Source organism: Dermochelys coriacea, chromosome 5, assembly GCF_009764565.3.
Source record: "Dermochelys coriacea isolate rDerCor1 chromosome 5, rDerCor1.pri.v4, whole genome shotgun sequence".
Taxonomy (NCBI): domain Eukaryota; kingdom Metazoa; phylum Chordata; order Testudines; family Dermochelyidae; genus Dermochelys; species Dermochelys coriacea.
This window is the reverse complement of record NC_050072.1, coordinates 137,526,447-137,550,841: the sequence shown is the minus strand read 5'-3', so window position 1 is coordinate 137,550,841 and position 24,395 is coordinate 137,526,447. Positions and strand designations below refer to the sequence as shown.

Below are 24,395 nucleotides of genomic sequence, written 5' to 3'. Positions count from 1 at the left end.
TTTCCCAGTCTAGGGTAGCCTTGCCTAGGCTAGGCTAGGCTAGGCTAGCCTTGCCTTGCCTAGGATACGCTAGGCTAGCCTTGCCTTGCCTTGCCTTGCCTTGCCTAGCCTAGGCTAGGCTAGCCTTGCCTTGCCTAGGATAGTCTAGGCTAGGCTAGCCTTGCCTTGCCTTGCCTTGCCTTGCCATGCCTTGCCTTGCCTTGCCTTGCCTTGCCCAGGCTAGGCTTGCCTTGCCTTGCCTTGCCTTGGCTAGTCTAGCCTTGCCTTGTCTTGCCTTGCCTTAGCTAGGCTAGCCTTGCCTTGCCTTGCCTTGCCTTGCCTTGGCTAAGCTAGGCTAGCGTTGCCTTCCCTTGCCTTGCCTTGCCTTGCCTTGCCTTGCCTAGGCTAGGCTAGCCTTTCCTAGGCTAGCCTTGCCTTGCCTTGCCTTGCCTAAGCTAGGTTAGGCTAGGCTAGCCTTGCCTTGCCTTGCCTTGCCTTGCCTAGGCTAGCCTCGCCTTCCTTGCCTAGGCTAGCCTTGCCTTGCCTTGCCTTGCCTTGCCTAGGCTAGGCTAGCCTTGGCTTGCCTTTCCTTGCCTTGTCTTGCCTAGAATAGGCTAGGCTAGCCTTGCCTTGACTTGCCTTCACTTGCCTTGCCTAGGCTAGCCTTGCCTTGCCTTGCCTTGCCTTGCCTAGGCTTTCCTTGCCTTGCCTTGCCTTGGCTAGGCTAGCCTTGCCTTGCCTTGCCTTGCCTAGGCTAGCCTTGCCTTGCCTTGCCTTGCCTAGGCTAGGCTAGGCTAGCCTTGCCTTGCCTTGCCTTGCCTTGCCTACGCTCGGCTAGCCTTGCCTTGCCTTGCCTTGGCTAGCCTTGCCTAGTCTAGGCTAGTCTAGCCTTCCCTTTCCTAGTCTAGGGTAGCCTTGCCTAGGCTAGGCTAGGCTAGGCTAGCCTTGCCTTGCCTAGGCTACGCTAGGCTAGCCTTGCCTTGCCTTGCCTTGCCTTGCCTAGGCTATGCTAGCCTTGCCTTGCCTAGGATAGTCTAGGCTAGGCTAGCCTTGCCTTGCCTTGCCTTGCCTTGCCTTGCCTTGCCCAGGCTAGGCTTGCCTTGCCTTGGCTACTCTAGCCTTGCCTTGCCTTGCCTTGCCTAGGCTAGGCTAGCCTTGGCTTTCCTTGCCTTGCCTTGCCTAGGCTAGGCTAGTCTTGCCTAGGCTAGCCTTGCCTTGCCTCAGCTAGGCTAGGCTAGGCTTGCCTAGCCTTGCCTAGGCTAGCCTTGCCTTGCTTAGGCTACGCTAGCCTTGCCTTGCCTTGCCTTGCCTTGCCTTGCCTAGGCTAGGCTAGGCTAGCCTTGCCTTGCCTAGGCTAGGCTAGCCTTGCCTTGCCTTGCCTAGGCTAGCCTTGCCTTGCCTTGCCTTGCCTTGCCTTGCCTTGCCTAGGCTAGGCTTCCCTTACTTTGGCTTTTCTAGCCTTACCTTGTCTTGCCTTGCGTTGCCTAGGCTAAGCTAGGCTTGCCTTGCCTTGACTTGCCTTGCCTTGCCTTGCCTAGGCTAGGCTAGCCTTGCCTTGCCTTGCCTTGCCTTGCCTTGCATTGCCTTCCCTTGCCTAGGCTAGGCTATTCTAGCCTTGCCTTGCCTTGCCTAGGCTAGCCTTGCCTTGCCTTGCCTTGCCTTGCCTAGGCTAGTCTTGCCTTGCCTTGCCTTGCCTTGCCTAGGCTAGCCTTGCCCTGCATTGCCTTGCCTTGCCTTACCTTGCCTTGCCTAGGCTAGGCTAGGCTAGCCTTGCCTTGCCTTGCCTTGCCTAGGCTAGGCTAGCCTTGGCTTGCCTTTCCTTGCCTTGCCTTGCCTAGAATAGGCTAGGCTAGCCTTGCCTTGACTTGCCTTCACTTGCCTTGCCTAGGCTAGCCTTGCCTTGCCTTGCCTTGCCTTGCCTAGGCTTTCCTTGCCTTCCCTTGCCTTGGCTAGGCTAGCCTTGCCTTGCCTTGCCTTGCCTAGGCTAGCCTTGCCTTTCCTTGCCTTGCCTTGCCTTCCCTAGGCTAGGCTAGGCTAGCCTTGCGTTGCCTTGCCTTGCCTTGCCTACGCTAGGCTAGCCTTGCCTTGCCTTGCCTTGGCTAGCCTTGCCTAGTCTAGGCTAGTCTAGCCTTCCCTTTCCTAGTGATCAATGGCTCCATGTCTAGTTGGCAGCCGGTGTCAAGTGGAGTGCCCCAGGGGTCGGTCCTGGGGCCCGTTTTGTTCAATATCTTCATAAATGATCTGGAGGATGGTGTGGATTGCACTCTCAGCAAATTTGCGGATGATACTAAACTGGGAGGAGTGGTAGATACGCTGGAGGGGAGGGATAGGATACAGAAGGACCTAGACAAATTGGAGGATTGGGCCAAAAGAAATCTAATGAGGTTCAATAAGGATAAGTGCAGGGTCCTGCACTTAGGATGGAAGAATCCAATGCACCGCTACAGACTAGGGACCGAATGGCTCGGCAGCAGTTCTGCGGAAAAGGACCTAGGGGTGACAGTGGACGAGAAGCTGGATATGAGTCAGCAGTGTGCCCTTGTTGCCAAGAAGGCCAATGGCATTTTGGGATGTATAAGTAGGGGCATAGCGAGCAGATCGAGGGACGTGATCGTTCCCCTCTATTCGACACTGGTGAGGCCTCATCTGGAGTACTGTGTCCAGTTTTGGGCCCCACACTACAGGAAGGATGTGGATAAATTGGAAAGAGTACAACGAAGGGCAACGAAAATGATTAGGGGTCTAGAGGACATGACTTATGAGGAGAGGCTGAGGGAGCTGGGATTGTTTAGTCTGCAGAAGAGAAGAATGAGGGGGGATTTGATAGCTGCTTTCAACTACCTGAAAGGGGGTTTCAAAGAGGATGGCTCTAGACTGTTCTCAATGGTAGCAGATGACAGAACGAGGAGTAATGGTCTCAAGTTGCAATGGGGGAGGTTTAGATTGGATATTAGGAAAAACTTTTCACTAAGAGGGTGGTGAAACACTGAAATGCGTTACCTAGGGAGGTGGTAGAATCTCCTTCCTTAGAGGTTTTTAAGGTCAGGCTTGACAAAGCCCTGGCTGGGATGATTTAACTGGGACTTGGTCCTGCTTTGAGCAGGGGGTTGGACTAGATGACCTTCTGGGGTCCCTTCCAACCCTGATATTCTATGATTCTATGATTCTATGATTCCTTGCCTAGGCTTGCCTTGCCTTGCCTTGCCTTACCTTGCCTTGCCTTGACTTGGCTAGGCTTGCCTTGCCTTGCCTTGCCTTGCCTTGCCTTGGCTAGGCTTGCCTTGGCTAGGCTAGGCTAGCCTTGCCTTGAGATGGCTAGGCTTGCCTTCGCTAGGCTAGGCTAGCCTTGCCTTGCCTTGCCTTGCCTTGGCTAGGCTAGGCTAGGCTAGCCTTGCCTTGCCTTGGCTAGGTTTGCCTTGGCTAGGCTATCCTTGCCTTGCCTTCCCTTGCCTTGCCTTGCCTTGCCTAGGCTAGGCTTCCCTAGCCTTGCCTTGCCTTGCATTGCCTAGGCTAGGATAGGCTAGCCTTGCCTTGCCTTGCCTTGCCTTGCCTAGCCTTGCCTTGCCTAGCCTAGGCTAGGTTTGCCTTGCCTTGCCTTGCCTTGCCTTGCCTTGCCTAAGCTAGGCTAGGCTAGGCTAGGCTAGCATTGCATTGCCTTGCCTTGATTTGCCTTGCCTTGCCTAGGCTAGCCTTGCCTTCCCTAGCCTTTCCTTGCCTTGCCTTGGCTAGGCTATGCTAGGCGAGCCTTGCCTTGCCTTGCCTTGCCTTGCCTTGCATAGGCTAGGCTAGGCTAGGCTAGCCTTGCCTTGCCTTGCCTTCCTAGGCTAGGCTAGGCTAGCCTTCCCTAGGCTAGGCTAGGCTAGCCTTGCCTTGCCTTGCCTTGGCTTGCCTTGCCTTGCCTTGCCTAGGCTAGGCTAGGATAGGCTAACCTTGCCTTCCTTTCCTTGCCGAGGCTTGCATTGCCTTGCCTTGCCTTGCCTTGCGTAGGCTAGGCTAGGCTAGCCTTGCCTTGCCTTGCCTTGTGCAGGCTAGGCTAGGCTTGCCTTGCCTTGCCTTGCCTTGCGTAGGCTAGCCTAGCCTTGCCTTGCCTTGCCTTGCCTTGCCTTGCGTAGGCTAGCCTAGCCTTGCCTTGCTTTGCCTTCCCTTGCCTTGCATAGGCTAGCCTTGCCTTGCGTAGCCTAGCCTAGCCTTGCCTTGCCTTGCCTTGCCTTGCGTAGGCTAGCCTTGCCTTGCCTAGCCTTGCTTTGCCTTGCCTTGCCTTGCCCTGCGAAGGTTAGTCTAGCCTTGCCTTGCCTTGCCTTGCCTTGCGTAGTCTAACCTAGCCTTGCCTTGCCTTGCCTTGCCTTGCCTTGCATTGCATAGGCTGGCCTAGCCTTGCCTTGCGTTGCTTTGCCTTGGCTTGCCTTCCTTGCGTAGGCTAGCCTAGACTTGCCTTGCCTTGCCTTGCCTTGCGTAGGCTAGCCTAGCCTTGCCTTGCCTTGCCTTGCCTTGCATTGCCTTTCCTAGCCTTGTGTAGGATAACCTTGCCTTGCCTTGCCTTGCGTAGGCTAGCCTTGCCTAGCCTTGCCTTGCCTTGCGTAGGCTAGCCTTCCCTTGCCTTGCCTTGCCTTGCGTAGGCTAGCCTTGCGTAGGCTAGCCTTGCCTTGCCTTGCCTTGCCTTGCTTTCCTTGCGTAGGCTAGCCTTGCCTTGGGTAGCCTAGCCTAGCCTTGCCTTGCCTTGCCTTGTCTTCCCTTGCCATGCGTAGGCTAGCCTTGCCTTGCGTAGCCTAGCCTAGCCTTGCCTTGCCTTGCCTTGCCTTGAGTAGGCTAGCCTTGCGTTGCAAAGCCTTGCCTTGCCTTGCCTTGCCTTGCCTAGCCTTCCCTTGCGTAGGCTAGCCTAGCCTAGCCTTGCCTTGGCTTGCCTTGCCTTCCCTTGACTTCCCTTGCGTAGGCTAGCCTTGCCTTGCATTGCCTTGCCTTGAGTAGGGTAGCCTAGCCTTGCCTTGCCTTGCGTAGGTTAGTCTAGCCTTGCCTAGCCTTGCCTTTCCTTTCGTAGGCTAGCCTAGCCTTGCCTTGCCTTCCCTTCCGTAGGCTAACCTAGGCTTGCCTTGCCTTGCCTTGCGTAGGCTTGTCTTGCCTTGCATTGCCTTGCCTTTCCTTGCGTAGGCTAGCCTAGCCTTGCCTTTCCTTGCCTTGCCTTGCCTTGCCTTGCCTTGCGTAGGCTAGCCTAGCCTTGCCTTGCCTTGCCTTGCGTAGGCTAGCCTAGCCTAGCCTTGCCTTGCCTTGCCTTGCCTTGCCTTGCGTAGGCTAGCCTATTTTGCCTTGCCTTGCTTTGCCTTGCGTAGGCTAGCCTAGCCTTACCTTGCCTTGCCTTGCCTTGCCTTTCGTAGGCTAGCCTAGCCTTACCTTGCCTTGCCTTGCCTTGCGTAGGCTAACCTATCCTTGCCTTGCCTTGGCTTGCCTTGCCTTGCGTAGGATAGCCTAGCCTTGCCTTGCCTTGCCTTGCCTTGCCTTGCGTAGGCTAGCCTAGCCTTGCCTTGCCTTGCCTTGCCTTGCGTAGGCTAGCCTATCCTTGCCTTCCCTTGCCTTGCCTTGCGTAGGCTAGCCTAGCCTTGCCTTGCCTTGCCTTGCGTAGGCTAGCCTTGCCTTGCCTTGGCTCGCCTAGCCTTGCCTTGCCTAGCCTAGCCGTGCCTTGCTTTGCCTTGCCTTGCCTTGCCTTGCCTTGCCTTGGCTAGGCTAGGCTAGGCTAGCCTTGCAATGCCTTGCCTTCCCTTGCCTTGCCTTGGCTAGGCTAGCCTTGCCTTGCCTAGGCTTGCCTTGCCTTGTCTTGCCTTGCCTTGCCTTGCCTTGACTTGACTTGGCTAGGCTTGCCTTGCCTTGCCTTGCCTTGCCTTGCCTAGCCTAGCCTTGGCTAGGCTTGCCTTGGCTAGGATAGGCTAGCCTTGCCTTGCCTTGCCTTGCCTTGCCTTACCTTGGCTAGGCTTGGCTAGCCTTGCCTTGCCTTGCCTTCCTATGCTAGGCTAGCCTTCCCTTGCCTTGCCTTGCCTTGCCTTCCCTTGCCTTCCTAGACTACCCTTGCCTTGCCTTGCCTTGCCTTGCCTTCCTAGGCTAGCCTTGCCTTGCCTTGCCTTCCTATGCTAGGCTAGGCTAGGCTAGGCTAGCCTTGCCTTGCCTTGCCTTGCCTTGCCTTCCTAGGCTAGCCTTGCCTTGCCTTGCCTTCCTAGGCTAGGCTAGGCTAGGCTAGACTTGCCTTGCCTTCCTAGGCTAGGCTAGCCTTGCCTTCCCTTGCCTTGCCTTGCCTTGCCTTCCTAGGCTAGGCTAGCCTTGCCTTGCCTTGCCTTGCCTTGCCTTGCCTTCCTAGGCTAGGCTGGGCTAGGCTAGCCTTGCCTTGCCTTGCCTTGCCTTCCTAGGCTAGCCTTGCCTTGCCTTGCCTTCCTAGGCTAGCCTTGCCTTGCCTTGCCTTGCCTTGCCTTGACTTGACTTGGCTAGGCTTGCCTTGCCTTGCCTTGCCTTGCCTTGCCTTGCCTAGGCTTGCCTTGGCTAGGATAGGCTAGCCTTGCCTTGCCTTGCCTTGCCTTGCCTTACCTTGGCTAGGCTTGGCTAGCCTTCCCTTGCCTTGGCTAGGCTAGCCTTGCCTTGCCTTGCCTTTCCTTACCTTCCCTTGCCTAGGCTAGGCTTGCCTTGCCTTGCCTTGCCTTGCCTTGCCTTGCATAGGCTAGCCTAGCCTTGCCTTGCCTTGCCTTGCGTAGTCTAGCCTAGCCTTGCCTTACCTTGCCTTGCCTTGCCTTGCCTTGCGTAGGCTAGCCTAGCCTTATCTTGCCTTGCCTTGCCTTGTCTTGCCTTGCGTAGGCTAACCTATCCTTGTCTTTCCTTGCCTTACCTTGCCTTCCTAGGCTAGGCTAGCCTTGCCTTGCCTTGCCTAGCCTTGCCTTGCCTTCCTAGGCTAGGCTACGCTAGCCTTGCCTTGCCTTGCCTTGCCTTGCCTTTCTAGCCTAGCCTAGCCTTGCCTTGCCTTGCCTTGCCTTGCCTTCCTATGCTAGGCTAGGCTAGCCTTGCCTTGCCTTCCTAGGCTAGCTTTGCCTTGTCTTGCCTTGCCTTGCCTTGCCTTCCTAGCCTAGGCTAGGCTAGGCTAGCCTTGCCTTGCCTTGCCTTGCCTTCCTAGGCTAGGCTAGGCTAGGCTAGCGTTCCTTGCCTTGCCTTGCCTTGCCTTGCCTTGCCCTGCCTTCCTCGGCTAGGCTAGCCCTGCCTTGCCTTGCCTTGCCTTCCTAGCCTAGCCTAGCCTTGCCTTGCCTTGCCTTGCTTTGCCTTCCTAGGATAGCCTTGCCTTGCCTTGTCTTGCCTTGCCTTGCCTTCCTATGCTAGGCTAGCATAGGCTAGGCTTGCCTTGCCTTGCCTTGCTTTGCCTTCCTAGGGTAGGTTAACCTTGCCTTGCCTTGCCTTGCCTTCCTATGCTAGGCTAGCCTTCCCTTGCCTTGCCTTGCCTTGCCTTCCCTTGCCTTCCTAGACTACCCTTGCCTTGCCTTGCCTTGCCTTGCCTTCCTAGGCTAGCCTTGCCTTGCCTTGCCTTCCTAGGCTAGGCTAGGCTAGGCTAGCCTTGCCTTGCCTTCCTAGGCTAGGCTAGCCTTGCCTTCCCTTGCCTTGCCTTGCCTTGCCTTCCTAGGCTAGGCTAGCCTTGCCTTGCCTTGCCTTGCCTTCCTAGGCTAGGCTGGGCTAGGCTAGCCTTGCCTTGCCTTGCCTTGCCTTCCTAGGCTAGCCTTGCCTTGCCTTGCCTTCCTAGGCTAGCCTTGCCTTGCCTTGCCTTGCCTTCCTAAGCTAGCCTTGTCTTGTCTTGCCTAGCCTTGCCTTCCTAGGCTTGCCTTGTCTTGCCTTGCCTTGCATTCCTAGGCTAGGCTAGGCTAGCCTTGCCTTGCCTTCCTAGGCTAGGCAAGCCTTGCCTTGCCTTGCCTTGCCTTGCCTTCCCTTCCTAGGCTAGGCAAGCCTTTCCTTGCCTTGCCTTCCTAGGATAGGCTAGCCTTGCCTTGCCTTGCCTTCCTAGGTTAGGCTAGCCTTGCCTTGCCTTGCCTTGCCTTGCCTTCCTAGGCAAGGCTAGCCTTGCCTTGCCTGGCCTTCCTAGGCTAGGCTAGCCTTGCCTTGCCTTGACTTGCCTTGCCTTGCCTTCCTAGGATAGGCTAACCTTGCCTTGCCTTGCCTTGCCTTGCTTCCTAGGTTAGGGTAGGCTAGCCTTGCCTTGCCTTGGCTTGTCTTGCGTTCCTACGCTTGGCTAGGCTAGGCTAGGCTAACCTTGCCTTGCCTTGCCTTTTCTTGCCTTCCTAGGCTAGGCTAGGCTAGCCTTGCCTTGCCTTGCCTTGCCTTCTCTGGCCTTGCCTTGCCTTCCTTAACCCTAACCCTAACCCAAAACCCTAACCCTAACCCGAACCCTAACCCTAGCCCTAACCCTAACCCTAACCCCTAACCCTAACCCTAAACCCTAACCCTAACCCGAACCCGAACCCGAACCCTAACCGTAACCCTAACCCTAAACCCTAACACTAACCCTAAGCTAACCCTAACCCTAACCCCTAACCCTAACCAACCCTAACCCTAACCCTAAACCCTAACCCTAAGCTAACCCTAACCCTAACCATAAACCCTAACCCTAACCCTAGCCCTAGCCCTAGACCTGACCCTGACCCAGACCCTGACCCTAACCCTAACCCCAACCCCAACCCTAACCCCCTAACCCTAACCCTAAACCCTAACCCTAACCCAAACCCTAAACCCTAACCCTAAACCCTAACCCTAACCCCAAACCCTATCCCTAACCCTAACCCTAAACCCTAACCCTAACCCCAAACCCCTGCCCCTGCCCCTGACCGTGAGCCGAATCCTTACCGTAACCCCAACCCCAACCCTAATCCTTACCATAATCCCTAACCCTAACCCTAAACCCTAACCCTTACCAAAATCCCAGACCCTGACCCTGACCGTGAGCTGAACACTAATCCTAACCCTTAACCCTCACCCTAAACCCTAACCTAAACCCAACTCTAACCCTCACCCTCACCCTAACCCTAACCCTGACCCTGTCTCTGATCCTAACCCCTAACCCCTAACCCCTAACTCTGACCCTGACCCTGACCCTGGCCCTGGCCCTGGCTCTAACCCTATCCCTAATTTAAACCCTAACCCTAACCCTATTATGGCCCTTATAAACCCCCACAGCTTCAATGTGTAAGGAAATTGAAGCAAGAGGAAGTTGTCTCAGTATTTGACACTTTCTTTTGGGAAGGTATGGGACAAGGAACTATGCTGACAGGACAGGTACTTTTCCAAGCTAATGATAGTTGTGTATATGTTAAGGCCACCACTTTGCAAGACTTACATTTTAATCTCACTACGATCACAGGAAATCACATTATTTCTTGGCCTGCAGACAAAATCCTACAATTTGACACTGGGTATCAGATTTCTTTTAATTGGACCACTTTGATACCTGACCGGTTTCAAAGTTTACACTCACTTCTACCAGAGGTTAGGAAAATTTCTGATTTACAGGGTCAAATCCATGTGCTTCAGAATATATATCAAATTGAAAAACGTGCTTTTCATACAGTCTATAGAGTGGCTACTTTGTGTACTAATTATGATGTAATGTGCTATGTAACTTAGGCAATGAAACAACCCCAGCATATTATTACAATGGGGACATTAATGCTTGTATTGCTTTTGTTTAGTATAGTAATATGTTACTGTTGTTGTAAGAGATGTACTAAGAAAAATGCCTTTCTTGTTCATACTAATCAGGCGTTATCGTTATATCCAATTAAGACTAATAGGGCTGATTCTGATCCTCCTGAGCTAGAAACAGAAATTCAGTCTTGATGCAATTGGAGGTTTAAGAATGTTAGTTGAGCTAAAGGAAGCACAAAAGCGGGGCGTTTGGAAGAAGGGGAAAGAAAGAGAGGGTTTAAGTGCAGCCATTTAAGTGTCAGAAACAGAGCAACTGTTTTGTTAAGTCTTAGCCTAATATTGTGAGACCTGTAGAAGCAGGGCTCATGTCAGGAGTGGGAAAGAGCAGAATAGTCAGTGTGACCTAGCCTTGAGATAACGATGTTTTGAGAAGAGAAAGTGAGAAAATATTGGATTAGATAGTAAACAGCCTAAATAAAATGTAGATGTTTTCAATTTCTGCATGTCACAAAGAGGTATAAATGCTTGTGTGATTTTGCTTGTATTTTGGAGAAACTGAGGCAGAGATGCTCTCTGCCAGCTGTTTTCTTCCCTTGCAATTGCTCAAATAAAGCTGTCTCTGATTTTGTTGCTTCCAACTTGAGATTGGAGTTTGTTTTCTTCCACAATTGAATTGGAAAAGGTTCAGAAAAGAGCAACAAAAATGATTAGGGGTATGGAACAGCTTCTTTATGAAGAGAGATTAAAAAGCTGAGACTTTTCAGCTTGGAAAAGAGACAACGAAGGGGAGATATGATAGAAGTTTATAAAATCAAGACTGCTGTGAAGAAAGTAAATAAGGAAGTGTTATTTACTCCTCCTCCTAACACAAGAACTAGGAGTCACCCAATGAAAGTAATAGGCAGCAGATTTAAAACAAACCAAAGGAAGCATTTCTTCACACAACGCACAGACCTGTGGAACTCTTTGCCAGAGGATGCTGTGAAGGCCAAGACTAGAATGGAGTTCAAAAAAAGAACAAGGTAAATTCATGGAGGATAGGTCCATGAATGGCCATTAGCCAGAATGTGCATGGATGATGTCCCTAGTCCCTGATGGCCAGAGCCTGGGAATGGACATCAGAAGATGGATCACTTGTTGATTTCCTGTTCTGTTCATTATCTCTGGGGCACCTGGTATTGGTCACTGTCAGAAGACAGGATACTGGGCTAGATGGAACTTTGATCTGACCCACTGTGGCTGGATTTATGTACTAAGGAATCTAGTGAGCCCAATGTAATGGGAGGGAGTAGGAAAATCCCTGGATGTGCAGAACACTGGGAAGTTAGAAGCTATAATTCAGGAGCAACAGATTCTAATTAGTCTGGAAAAGCTGAATGTGAAAAATAAGAATCGGTGTCATTTGACTTTGGCAATGAGAGGATCGAAGGAGCCTGCAGAGAAGCGAGATTGTGGCTATTACACATGGTGAAGGGGGAGCAAGACTCTCAATGTCTCAAGAAGTTTCACTACCAACCTAGGCCATTTTGACACGCTGCGGTGCCATCCAGACCAGTGGGGAGTTGGGTCCTCTGTAATCCTGGGTGAGTTTCAATATTCTGCTGCTGGAGCTCCCTTGTCTGGATACTCCCAGCCAGCATTCAAGGACACACTCAGTGTCTGTGTGATAAGTAACCCCTAAGCAGCAGCTCTGTCTCCAGTAGCCTGCTTGTTACACCCCCAAGCACATTCTGGTCTGGGTGGAGCAGGCTCAGTGTTTCAGAGAAGGCCAGGGGTAGGAAGCTTCTGTTCATCATGCTGGACCCAACTCCCAGTTCCACTTGTGCAAACAGGAGCTATTTGACACTGTGCGATACTGCTCCTGCGCTTTGTTCCCAAAGTGTTCTGCAGGAGGGGAGGGTCTCTGGCTGTGTGTGGGTCATTGGCATATTGAGGTGATGCTGAAACAGGACAGAGTAGAAGTGGCATTGTGGGTCTGGCATGAACGTTATCTCTTCATTTCCCTTTCTAATAATCGAGGGTACAGCAATTCTTACCCAGCGAGGTCACATTCTCATAGTTCTCCTGCATGACATCTCTGTAGAGAGCTCTCCGAGTGGGGTCCAGCAGAATCCACTCTTCCCTGGTGAAATACACAGCCACCTCCTCAAATGCTGCCAGCCCCTGAAAGAGCAAGAATCCACCACTCAGTACCTGCTGCCCCACTCACAGCCCCACTATTCCTGGGGAGAGGAGCCAAACGGACACTCTGGGTGGCTCGCAGTCAACCGAGTCCTACCACCACCCTGCTAAGAGCATTCAGGAAGCAGCAGGGTGAGGGTACGAAGAGAGAGCCCCTTGTCTCTCCCAGCAGATCCATCACACACCTACCAGCCACAGACTGATATAGGAGATGGAGCCCCTAGGAGGGTCCAAGGAGATCTGCCTGGTAGGAAGCCCAACACCCTCCTCATTGTGAGGAGCTGGATATGAAGGGAGGGGAATCTCCCCTAAGCCTGACTGGTGGGTGCCCCCTTCATATCTCTCACCAGCCACTGGTTAATCAGGTCAGGCTCCAACAGTGGGAGTCTGGTCAGTTTTCCTAGCCCCATGTAGGTGGGTTATATTCTGTGCCACAAATGAGGGCATTTCAACCTCCTAATCTCATGAGTCTGTTCCTAGAATCTAGGCCACTTATTAAATCACTCCAAGCAGATTTGCCACAACCTGTGCTTCTCCCTGTATATTTCCTGCCCTGCTCCAACCTCCAAACCAGACTGTGCAAACCTTCCCATCTCCGGTGTATTTGTCGCCCCACTCCATGCTGCAGGAACCCAGCAGAATCCCCCCGATGATACCTACCTGAACTGGCTCCTCTGCAGCCATTTCTCTACCCTGTGCCATGGGAGGATGGGAAAAGCTGGAGCAAGACATGGACGTTATTCTGCAGCCTGGGAGGGTGAGAAGGGTAATTGTGTGGTTCGCAGAACAGGCTATAGTTAATTTCACAACACAATTGCCCCAGGCCCTTTCCCTGCAGACAGATATCCTAGATTCTGCCATGCTGGAAAAATGCTTCATCTCTTTATTAAAGATAGACCTGGCCCCTCTTGTCAGGCTAAGCCCACAGAGATTTTTAACCTCCCTTCTCCCTCCCCCATCCCGTAACAAAGTCTCTGAATACAATGCTAGAAAAGAGCAGGACCAAAGGAGTCACTGTGGGGGATTCCCTCGGACACCGTCCCACGGCAGCCACGCCCCAGCAGGAGGGATATGGAGTCAGGAACTGGCTTTTCTTCTGTCTGATCCTTTTCTTGTTCACTGGAAAGAGATTCTGCCCAGGGATGCTGCAATATGTGTCTGTGTGGATTAGAGAGCTGGAAATCTCTCTCCCCACTCATTTCTACTACTGCACCTTTCAGTCTCTTCTTCCCCTGTCCTCTCTCCTTGCCCCTCTGGCTGCGAAAGTCCCATTCGTGAGTGCTTTGCTCTCCCATGGCTGGATTTTCTCCTGGATATTGCTAATGGGAGGAGAAATAAGTGGGGGGCTGTTTGTGAGGAGTCACTTTCATGCCAGTCCCAGCACTTTCCCTGAGGTCTTTCAGTTACCTGGAGTCTGTAGCTCAGAATTTGTATTAACAGGGCCTAGGGCTGCCCCATGGGGCTCGTACCAGCTAGAGAAAGTCATCACCTGGGCCGGGCAGAGAAGAAGCTTTAATTACGGTCATTTCCCAGCACAGAACACCTGCTGGGGGAGCAGCAGCTGCTAAGCCTGGTCTTCCAGATCACAAGGGAGGCTGCAGCATCTGACCCAGGAACCTGAAGCCCAATATCCTTAGCAGAGAGGGACAGAACATTTCAGCAGCCTTCCCTCCTTTAGCTCTCTGGGGAGAGCAGTTAATGAGAGCATCTCCTTACAGGGAGAAAAGGAGTACTTGTAGCACCTTAGAGACTAACAAATTTATTAGAGCATAAGCTTTCGTGAGCTACAGCTCACTTCATCGGATGCATTTGGTGGAAAAAACAGAGGAGAGATTTATATACACACACACAGAGAGAACATGAAACAATGGGTTTATCATACACACTGTAAGGAGAGTGCTCACTTAAGATAAGCCATCACCAGCAGCAGGGGGGGGAAAGGAGGAAAACCTTTCATGGTGACAAGCAAGGTAGGCTAATTCCAGCAGTTAACAAGAATATCAGAGGAACAGTGGGGGGTGGGATGGGAGGGAGAAATACCATGGGGAAATAGTTTTACTTTGTGTAATGACTCATCCATTCCCAGTCTCTATTCAAGCCTAAGTTAATTGTATCCAGTTTGCAAATTAATTCCAATTCAGCAAAATAATTCCAATTATAACATTCAAAAACCAGTTGGAGAACACTTCAATCTCTCTGGTCACTCGATCACAGACCTAAGAGTGGCTATACTTCAACAAAAAAGCTTCAAAAACAGACTCCAACGAGAGACTGCTGAATTGGAATTAATTTGCAAACTGGATACAATTAATTTAGGCTTGAATAGAGACTGGGAATGGATGAGTCATTACACAAAGTAAAACTATTTCCCCATGGTATTTCTCCCTCCCACCCCACCCCACACTGTTCCTCTGATATTCTTGTTAACTGCTGGAATTAGCCTACCTTGCCTGTCACCATGAAAGGTTTTCCTCCTTCCCCCCCCCCCCCCCCCGCTGCTGGGGATGGCTTATCTTAAATTTCAGAGTAGCAGCCGTGTTAGTCTGTATTCGCAAAAAGAAAAGGAGTACTTGTGGCACCTTAGAGACTAACAAATTTATTAGAGCATAAGCTTTCGTGAGCTACAGCTCACTTCATCGGATGCATCCGATGAAGTGAGCTGTAGCTCACGAAAGCTTATGCTCTAATAAATTTGTTAGTCTCTAAGGTGCCACAAGTACTCCTTTTCTTTTTGCTTATCTTAAGTGATCACAAAAAGAAAAGGAGTACCCGTGGCACCTTAGAGACTAACAAATTTATTAGAACATAAGCTTGCGTGAGCTACAGCTCACTTCATCGGATGCACTTAAGTGATCACTCTCCTTACAGTGTGTATGATAAACCCATTGTTTCATGTTCTCTGTGTGTGTGTATATAAATCTCTCCTCTGTTTTTTCCACCAAATGCATCCGATGAAGTGAGCTGTAGCTCACGAAAGCTTATGCTCTAATAAATTTGTTAGTCTCTAAGGTGCCACAAGTACTCCTTTTCTTTTTGCGAATACAGACTAACATGGCTGCTACTCTGAAATCCTCACAGAGAGAATCTCATTTGCCCCACTGTCCATCTGGAGTCACTCCTTGTCTTTCCATGCAGTGACTCTGGATTAACAGTGGTCTCAATGAAACCAGATTTCAGAAAGAACAAGTCCAGAATGCTGTGGAAGAGACCATTGTGTGGCAGTGCTAACCCCCTTCCCACTTCCATCACCCCCCAGATCTAGGACATGAATTTTACCAATGGAACCAGAATTTCCAGCAGTTTTCAAAAGGGGAGAAAAGCAAAATCTGTGATTTCACTTCACAGTGTTTGATAAGTGGACAGAAAATTATCACTGCCCCCTGCTCTCCAGTCACAGAGGCAGAGGGAGACCTGGGGGATGCTTCCTTAACTGGAGAATGGGAGGCGTGGGGATGGGGGCCCAAAATAGGTAAGACATTTTCTTGCCCTGTCACTAGCAAATAATGGCCACCATGGATCCACCCCAGAGGTGGCTATATCTTAGCACTGAGGGAAGCAACCCCTCACGGAGACCATTTGTCATGGGGTTTGGGATACTTCTGGACCCATGCTGCACTCAAGTGACCTCCTCATCCTGGGCTGTCTGGAGAACCACTGATTCTCCCAAACAGGGGCCGTCCTCTGGCTTTGATGTGTATTAAAAATGTAGAGAGGATAGTGGAAAATCAGAGGGATTTTATATCGGTTGTTGATATGAGGTAAAATTTGAGTGTAATTCACATCAATATTTCAAAAATGAATAGAGAGAAAAAGGGCAACATTTGCAAACATTTTCTATCCATGTTCAAGAATCTGAGAAAAGGTGTAAATCTGAGATTTTCTTAGTATTTTATAATTAGAGAGACGGGAAAATTTCAGGACATATTCAATGAGAAATAGACAACTTGAGAAAAAGTGGGGCAAATGTTTAGGGTATTTTATATTGATCATTGAGATTTGCAAAGAATACATGTCACAAACTACGCAATTGATAACATGGGAGAAAAACACCAAGATCGGAGTGGATTTTATATTGCTATTAAATAACTATAATTTAGGAAAAGGGGGACTGTTTACTGGATTTTATATGACTGTTCAATACATAACAGAGAGTGATGGTTCCCCCCACTGCCACCATTCACATAAGCAACAGGGGCTGGAGACATGGAAACAACAGCCTATGGCACCATGAAATTTGCCCCTTTCCCAAAGCCCCCGCCCTGTCCCCCCCTTCCCCGCCTCTTCCCACCTCTGAGGACTGCAGCAGGGCAGGGTTTGCACTCCCCAGCAATGGGAAATGCCACGAACTGGCCCCAGCTCCACCACTGGTGGACTGCTGGAAGGCGGTTCCCCCGTTCCCTAAATCATCCCAGCCACACGATGGAGCCCTGGGGCCCCAAATACCACCCCCATGAGGGGTCTGCGCAGGACCCCAGAATAGCTACGGATGTCCCTGAACAGGGAACCCTTTGAGGAGCTGATTTAAGAGAGCAAAGGAAGGGGACTGAGCTGGAAGGCTCCCTGAACAAAAGAAGGGGGCATCAGTGTGGGAGGGGCAGGTGACTGGCAACTGTGTTTGTAGTTAGGGGGCAGCAAATGGGATTGGGAAACCGGGGTCTGAGCAGTCCCCATGGGGAACATGTCCTCCTCCTGCCTTGGCAGAGAACTGGCATCTCATCCCTTCCCCACTCCAGGGGCAGCCATGTTTTGGGGAATGACTCAGGACAACAATTTCCCACCCAAACAAGGGCAAATCGCTCCAGATAAAATGGGTGGGAAAATCGCTCACATCGGAGGAGATTTTAAATGGACATTTGAGAATTAGAGAGAGAACAGGGGGAATCACGAGAGATGAGAGAGCTGATCATTGGAGGGGAAAAGGATGGGGAATCTCCTCGGCTGTTATAGCCACGGGTGAGATACTGAGAGAGAAAAGGGGCGGAACTAGAGAGAATTTGTATAAGGGTGTGTGCCAACACAAATCTCAACCCTCCCCTTTGGCAACTAGGTGCAGTTTCCGCCACACAAAGTGACCATCTTGGCTACTTCTCAGGACTTGCTACTGGCTGGCCAGGGTTGCAGATCAGGAGGGACGGGGTTTTGCTGTAAAACAGTCACAATTCCCTCCCTCCTAGCTAATGTGCGCAATTGATGTGTTTCATGATTGAGGCGTGCTGCTTCATTTTGCATGTGAGTACGTGAAAAGGGAGGTAAGGTTTGGGGGTGCCGAGCATGCCCATCAGCCCAAGGTGATACCACAGTGGCCCCTTTGATTTTATTCACTGGCTTCCTCCTTGCTTATTTCCAATGACTTGGCTGCCCATGCACTTGCCACTGGTCCTGGGATGGTTGCAAATCAGGATGGGGTTTTGTGGTCGAAAAAACTCATGATTTGCTTCCTCCTTGCTGCTTTTATAATTTGCATTATACATATGGACACAAATACTGAGAATATTTTTTTTCAAATGAAAAACATTTATTATTATAATCTGGTATATAAAGAAAAAAATTTCTTTTGGTTGCATTATGTTTTGAACAAGAGACATTTAAACATAATGGGTTGTTGGTTTTTTTTTTTTTGGTAAAGAAGGGAACTATGCACATTTTTTGCAGTTGTACTCTTTCTTCTCATCAGTCAGGTAGTTTTGATAGGTTCCTTCTGTAATGCAGGGCATATGTGCCCACCTCTTGCAAGAATCACACTGGACCTTTGATAAGTAACAATTAGGAAAATGAAATCACAGAAGTTATAATGTTACACATACTTTGCATTCACTCATGCTATTCCTTCTACATGTCAGCATTACCTAACATATGCCTATCAGCATGATGAAAATGTTTACTGATGTGGAATTTTTACAAGAATCATGATCGTTAGGCAGTTTATGGCATTTATTTCTCATACAATTCTATGTTTCTTACCATCGTGCAAGCCTTACTTTCCTTTTCACAGTTTACAAGGTTGCAGTATATGCAGTAGTCCTCCATGCTTTCTTATCAATAAATATAGTGCTATGAAATGATGAATACGTTACGACCAACACTGAAAATGCAAATCTTGATTTATTAATTAATATCAAATTTTAATCCAGTCACTGGTTTGAACATATCTTTTTCTTTTTTGTGAGTCATATTTTCTCAAATTTTTACTTTATTGCATCTGTATATAAGAATACCAATTTCATTCAACTGGTCGATCAATAGCAACCATTCACCCCATTCAAATTTTTGTGTACTTAAAGATATTATTGATTCATAGTCACCATTACAGAACCAAACCTTTGAGATATGCCACTTTAGGGGTATTAAGATAATACTGCTACGTGACATAATTCCACTCTTCCTGTTATCTTCACATGTACCTAATGAGTCCACAGTACATGGTAGAAAGTACTTACCTGACTCCTTCATTAGAAGAATTGCTATATGTCTTCTAAACGCAGTATTAGCCTCTTTTGTTGTTTCTACCGTACTGATGTCTTTGTGCTGCAAATACGTTTCTGAAAACTAACAACACTGATATTTAGAATAAACATCATAATTACCAGAGGTGAAAGTGGGCCGGTCCAGCATACTGATAAGAACCGGCCACCGGTACCGGCCCATACACGACTGACGTTACACTTCCGCTGTGGCAGTGCTTTATGCTTTAACATCGCTGTCCACTTTATCACATTCCCTCCCCCCCGTCCCCCGCATCAGCGGCCCTGCCTTAGGGTCCAGCAACGCTGTTGCATGCTACTGGCAGGGCCGCTGATGGGTGGGAGCAAAAGGAGCCCTGTGTTCTGGCAATTTACAAGAGCCTGGTGCTCCTGGCCACTGTAGCAGCAGTTGTCAGGAAGGGCTGGCTAGTGGAATCTGGCCCCCCAGCACTGCACCTTCCGCCGGAGACCCCATCCCTTCTGGGGGCCACAAGCCCACCCCACACACCTTGGCAAGGATGCCGGTGCAGTGCCCACTGGTAATCTCTGGCATTTACTTTCACATACATAATTATGTGTAATAATTACATGTATATAACAAATGATAATGGCAATTTTGTATTCAATATCTTTAAGATGAGTGGTCCGCAGTTGTGGCCATCACTTTGTCTGGGATGCTGAACAATTTTACTATTCCAATCAGATGAGGATTTTCTAGTTAATCGTTTGATGAAGTTTCTGAAATTTTTAGAGAGTACATTAGTGGACTGCATAAATGAGCTTTTCTTTCCTATTTTTTTCCCTCCGGTTTCTGGACATAGATACAAATCAATTCTATCTCTTTTTAATTAATGATTGAAATGAGTTATTGCTCACATATATACACACTTGCTTTCATATGATTGTCTCACTCTTACGCAATGTATCACCTGATTTGCTGTGCCCCATGTAGATAATAACACATTCTTAATCATGCAACATGCTACTGTTTCGTGTCCACATTCTGTGAAGTCGTTCCCCACAGTCAAATCACACAAGTTCACTCAAAGTCCATTACTAAGCATATTTAGTACAAGTACATGCTGTTTCAATTTTTAGTTGTAGCTAACAGGAAGATATTACTCTCACTATTGTTACATTCCCTTTAAAAAAAATTTCAACAGAACAGTTCATGTCCACTGTAAAAGTAAGTACCTAATAAATCACCTCCAATTCCTCAGGCATGTTCTTTCATATCTCATCTCATCACAAAAGGGGTCAATTATTAACAATGCCATTTTTTTTCATCAAGGCTATCTGTAAGTGTAAATATATTCACAAATTATACTGGTAATGCGATTATTTCAAAAATTTTATACTGATTTATCAAAAATCATTATGCAATTAACATATTCTCGTTTGTAATGTCTCAGTAACTCACAAGAAAAAAGCATATTGTGAAATCATTAATCAATTCAATACAGAATGTATTCTTCCAAGTTACATTAACAACGAAACTTGATAGTAGCATTTTATTTTTAACATTCACATTCCACTTTCCTTTGCATGCACTGAACTCACTGAAAATCCGCAACACGGGAAATTATATCAGTGCTACCATAGTTGTGTTACAAATCTCTTATTTAATACCACACTTATTGCCCATAATCCAGAAGTACAATACAAAACATCTTACCGCAAGAACTCCATGTTGTGTGCTAAGGAAGCAATAATATATCATATATATCATAATATATAATATAATATAATATATTATATATCATCATCACTCTGTATTCATTACAAAAAAATTAGAAAAGCAATTATAGTTTCCAGTGAAGCAAACCATGAAATGTACATTATACTGTATTTCCCAATTTCATTAGATGTATTACTATTAGAGTACTCCTCCACATCAAACATAGCATTGTATTTACTGTTTCACACTCTGTTTAACTCACTGAATGAAACTGTGCTTTGCTCATGCTACGTATGAAAGTGTGTTAGCATTTACCTTCACTTTTATTTGTGGAACTCTGCCTGAGAGAATGACAGTGGAAACTACTGATGAGATGGCTTGTACCTGTTGACAGTTAACAAAGTTATTAATGCATTAATAATTCTGGCACATCAAAAACATAATGAATTTAATATAGACAAACATGCAAGGGATCCTTAGTGTTATAAATCAGAAATGTAAGAGTCCTGTAAAAACAAAAAGATTTGTAATCAATCTGCTCTGACTTACTTAATGTAAAAACTTACTAAGCTGATTGCTTACTTGTGTTTAATTAATGGACCCACTGAACTGTACAGCAAAACTGTACAGCCACTAACTGTGGCCCTCAGTTAGTCTAGTATTGTATGTCCGATATGCACCTCCAAATACATTTCAGTAAATGTTTGGTAGCAGTAAATACACTGAAGTGTTGCAATTTCAGGTTTATGTTGATATTTCAAGGGTATTTGGAGTTAAATATGTTGTGCCACATATTCACATGATTTTTTACATATTGAATCACTGTATACTTTCATGTACCATCACAGTAAGTAGCCTACCTTTCCATCTGCTTTCTCGACCACACAGCTTAAATATGCATCAATAACCTACAATACATGATGAAAGAAAAGGCACAATTTCAATAATATTTGATGAATCAATGCCGCTAACAAATACATGTTTAGTGGTACTTAAATGTACCTCATCACTTATCCAGCTTCTCAGTTACAAGCAATGAAATGAAGAGCCATGCAATTTTATGTTTCTCGCTTTGGCCTCCAGTCTCTCTGTGCGTTTGCTGGTCATTACAAATTTGACTAGGAAAAAAACACATATTACATGCATGGTAATACAGTTTCCTTTTTCTCTGTTTTACTACTGTGCATGCCGCCACTTTGTACATGAAAACGTTTAACATAGTTCCATTTATGAAGTATGTTAATCTATTTAAGAAAGGTGCAGTAACCAACTACCTTTCAGAATCCATTGCTTGTCTTCCACCTCCTCCATAAACATGTCATCAAAATTATCATCAGCATCACTTGTATCATTGTTTGAAATACCTTGCCCTATATACTCCTCTTCTTCTGTTGCTGTGACCTCTATGGTTTTCACTGTGCTGTCGTGAGATACAGTGCCATCCACATTTCTAATATCTTCTGAGGGTGTTTCTGGTTCAGTGTCACCAACTGCAATTTCAGTTCCGATTTTTCCCTCTGATGTGCTTTCAGCAACTAACGTGGGTGGCTCTTTACATGGTTTTAAGTGTGCGATACTGTACATGGTTCCTAACCGTTTCCCTGAGATGGTTTGTAATTTCACTCTCTTACCCTCAACAGTCGTAATTTTGTATGGTCCCCGATACCTAGGTTCCAGTACTCCTCCTTTTCTTGTTCTCTTTCTAGCGTTCAGTAACAGAACAGAGTCCCCAACATCAAATGTTATTTCCCGATATTTAGAAGTCTTTCTTTTAGCATAATGTCTTTGTTGTTTTTCTTGTGCTTTAGAAATGTTACTTAGGGCCAGTGCAATGTCAGCATCACGTTTTGATTTCGTATTTATGCTGTACTCTTTGCAGAAATCTTTCCCGAATGTATTCATATCTGGGATCTTTGTAAACAAATGGAGAAGAGGTTGTATTTGTAAAATGAAGACACACTGAATGCCATGTGTACATGAAAGGTGATGGTAATAACATACACTTACCGTGTAATTCTCTGAGACTTCTTCTGAAAACACTGGGTCAGCACAAAACATTAGTCGAAAGGGTGAAATTTGTGTTGTTGCGTGTACTTTAGTTCGCAAAGAAAACAAAATGGGGTCAAGTAATTCATCCCAATTACTCAATTGTCATCAACCATCTTCCGCAATGCTCTGTAACAAATGCTCATTGATTGGTTTGTTTAAAAAAAGAAAGTCACACGTACGGTCTTGACTGAAACAGATCATACATAATCAAAAAGGTGTAATACATAATGAAAAAGACTTTACATGTAACACATTGCTTTTGAAGATTTTTTTGTGAGTTGCATCTTCTTGCATAGCACACTGTACTTGCCATTAGTACTGTAATATTCCCACCCATTCACTTACCTTTTTATGGATTTATTAGCGTTTTCAACCAAGCCATTGGTTTGTGGGTGGTACGGGTTGGTGAAGTTACATTCTATTCTCAATCTTTCACAAATATACAGGTTAAACTGAAAGAAAATAAGTTACACCATAAACTTACATATAGACTTGTGTTAAGGAACGTTCCTTTGCGTATTTGCTTTTATGTGTAATTAGCAAGAGGAATAGCCCATCTTTTAATATTTGTTTTGGAAACAAGTAGTTGTGTGTTTCTTTGTTAGATATGAAGACACCGAAAAATAATTTTATAGCAACACTGACAGTGACCAACAGCAGTTTATAAAAAAAAAAGTATGGTGATTATTTGAGATCAATGGGTGACCTGAGAGTGAGTTTGATTACATAGTACAAATAACCAGAAAAAACCCAGTGATTACCTTATTATTGAATTCTGGACCAAGATCTGTCAGTATCTGCTGTGGGCATCCCTGTCAAACAATCATTTTGTATATGCCCTTTGCCACCTCAGATGCTGACTTACTTCTAAGTGGAAAGGCTTCCATCTTGAAAGATAATCTATAGCTGTCAGTATATACTGGTATTCATCCTTTGTTACTGGTAATGGTCCTATTAAATCCATTCCCACCAATTCCCAGATCGGAGTGACCTACATAGAAGGGTACCAGTTACAGTCATACTACACGTGTTTCTTACTAAATGTTCTCAATAAATCCATAAGTCATAAGCAGAGAATGTAAAGCCCATTTTTAAATATAGAAAAGAAAGAAAGAAAGAAAGAAAGAAAGAAAGAAAGAAAGAAAGAAAGAAAGAAAGAAAGAGAAGTACAGGAATGGGTAACAATACAAGGGTAAAGCAGAAGAAATATCCCCAGTCAATGCAAAGGCACATTAGAGGTAATTGCTGCACTATGCTTTGCCACTTGTATGTATTGGACTCGTTTCAAAATCAAAGCGTCATTGTATTGCAGAAATAATAATGGATAATGATAAACAATAATGTGTCTGATTCCAAAATTCACCTTTGTTTTTCAAGGTGGTGTCCAGATTTAATTCCTTTCCCTCTTTCTGGCAAGTCAGACATCGTGCTACCTGTTTTTGATGGAACAATATGATGATATTAACATTTTGTTATGGAAATAGTATTGCAAGGGAACAGAGTTCAACTTTGCATACCAAATGTATTTTATATTTCTTTTATACATTTTGAACTTCTATTTCAATTGTAAATAGCATTCTTCAGGATTTAGTTTAATCACTTTACATACCCAATTGGCAATGTCTTTGGTCATCCCTGGCCAATAGTATTTTGATGTCAGCATATTTCTCATTTTGAATATTCCTAGATGTCCACCCAATAGACTGTCATGATACCTTTCAATGAGTTGCCGGGCTCCTTTCATGGTATGCACAATGACAACCTTTCTTCCTTTTGCAGAATGGAACAATGTCATAGAAGATCATAGAAGATGGAGCATGGAGGATGATTAAGGTTTCTCGGGGCCCTGGGCCAGAGCAATTGTTGGGCCCCTACCCACCCTGTCCGCCGGCTGCACTACCAATGGCCCTATCCCTTTCATCCTCTTCCCCAGGATCTCACCCATGTTCCACCTCAGCTCCCCACCATGTTGCCTACCCCACAACTGCTTTGCCCATTTTCCACCCGCCCCGCTCTCCCACACAGCCCCAGGACTGGAGAAGCTCTGTCCCCATGTCATACGCCCAGGGCTGTACCAGGGAGCGAGCTCCTCCAGTCCCAGGGCTGCGGCGGGGGTTTGGATGCTGTGGTTCTTTAGGGGACCAGGAGCGGGTTGCTGTGGATTCTCCTGCCCCACCAGGCACTTCTGCTGGAGACTGGGTCGGGCGCAGGGGCTTCCCCTGCTGCCCCACGGCTTCTGCCAGGGCTGGGGTAGGGGCAACATGTTGCACTTAAGCTATGACCGTTTATTTGCAAAGCCATTAATTAATTATAAGGCATATGCCTGTCAAAGACATCTATATACAGTATGGTTCACGATGCCTTGAGTACAAGGGAGGAGTTTCAGTGTATAGTCAGAA

The 24,395-nt window shown here is 47.3% G+C and overlaps 2 long non-coding RNA genes across 2 annotated transcripts; both read right to left on the bottom strand.

Moving 5' to 3' along the window:
* Positions 1–17,302: 17,302 nt before the first annotated feature.
* LOC122460355 lies at positions 17,303–18,882 on the bottom strand. The gene is made up of 2 exons (XR_006281612.1): positions 17,770–18,882; positions 17,303–17,555 (listed from the first exon to the last, which is right to left on the bottom strand). It is a non-coding gene; the product is annotated as an uncharacterized LOC122460355 (long non-coding RNA).
* Positions 18,883–18,894: 12 nt separating this feature from the next.
* Positions 18,895–22,401, bottom strand: LOC119855893. Its single transcript, XR_006281611.1, has 6 exons — positions 21,955–22,401; positions 21,222–21,858; positions 20,950–21,065; positions 20,808–20,855; positions 19,476–20,331; positions 18,895–19,007 (listed from the first exon to the last, which is right to left on the bottom strand). It is a non-coding gene; the product is annotated as an uncharacterized LOC119855893 (long non-coding RNA).
* Positions 22,402–24,395: the final 1,994 nt, after the last annotated feature.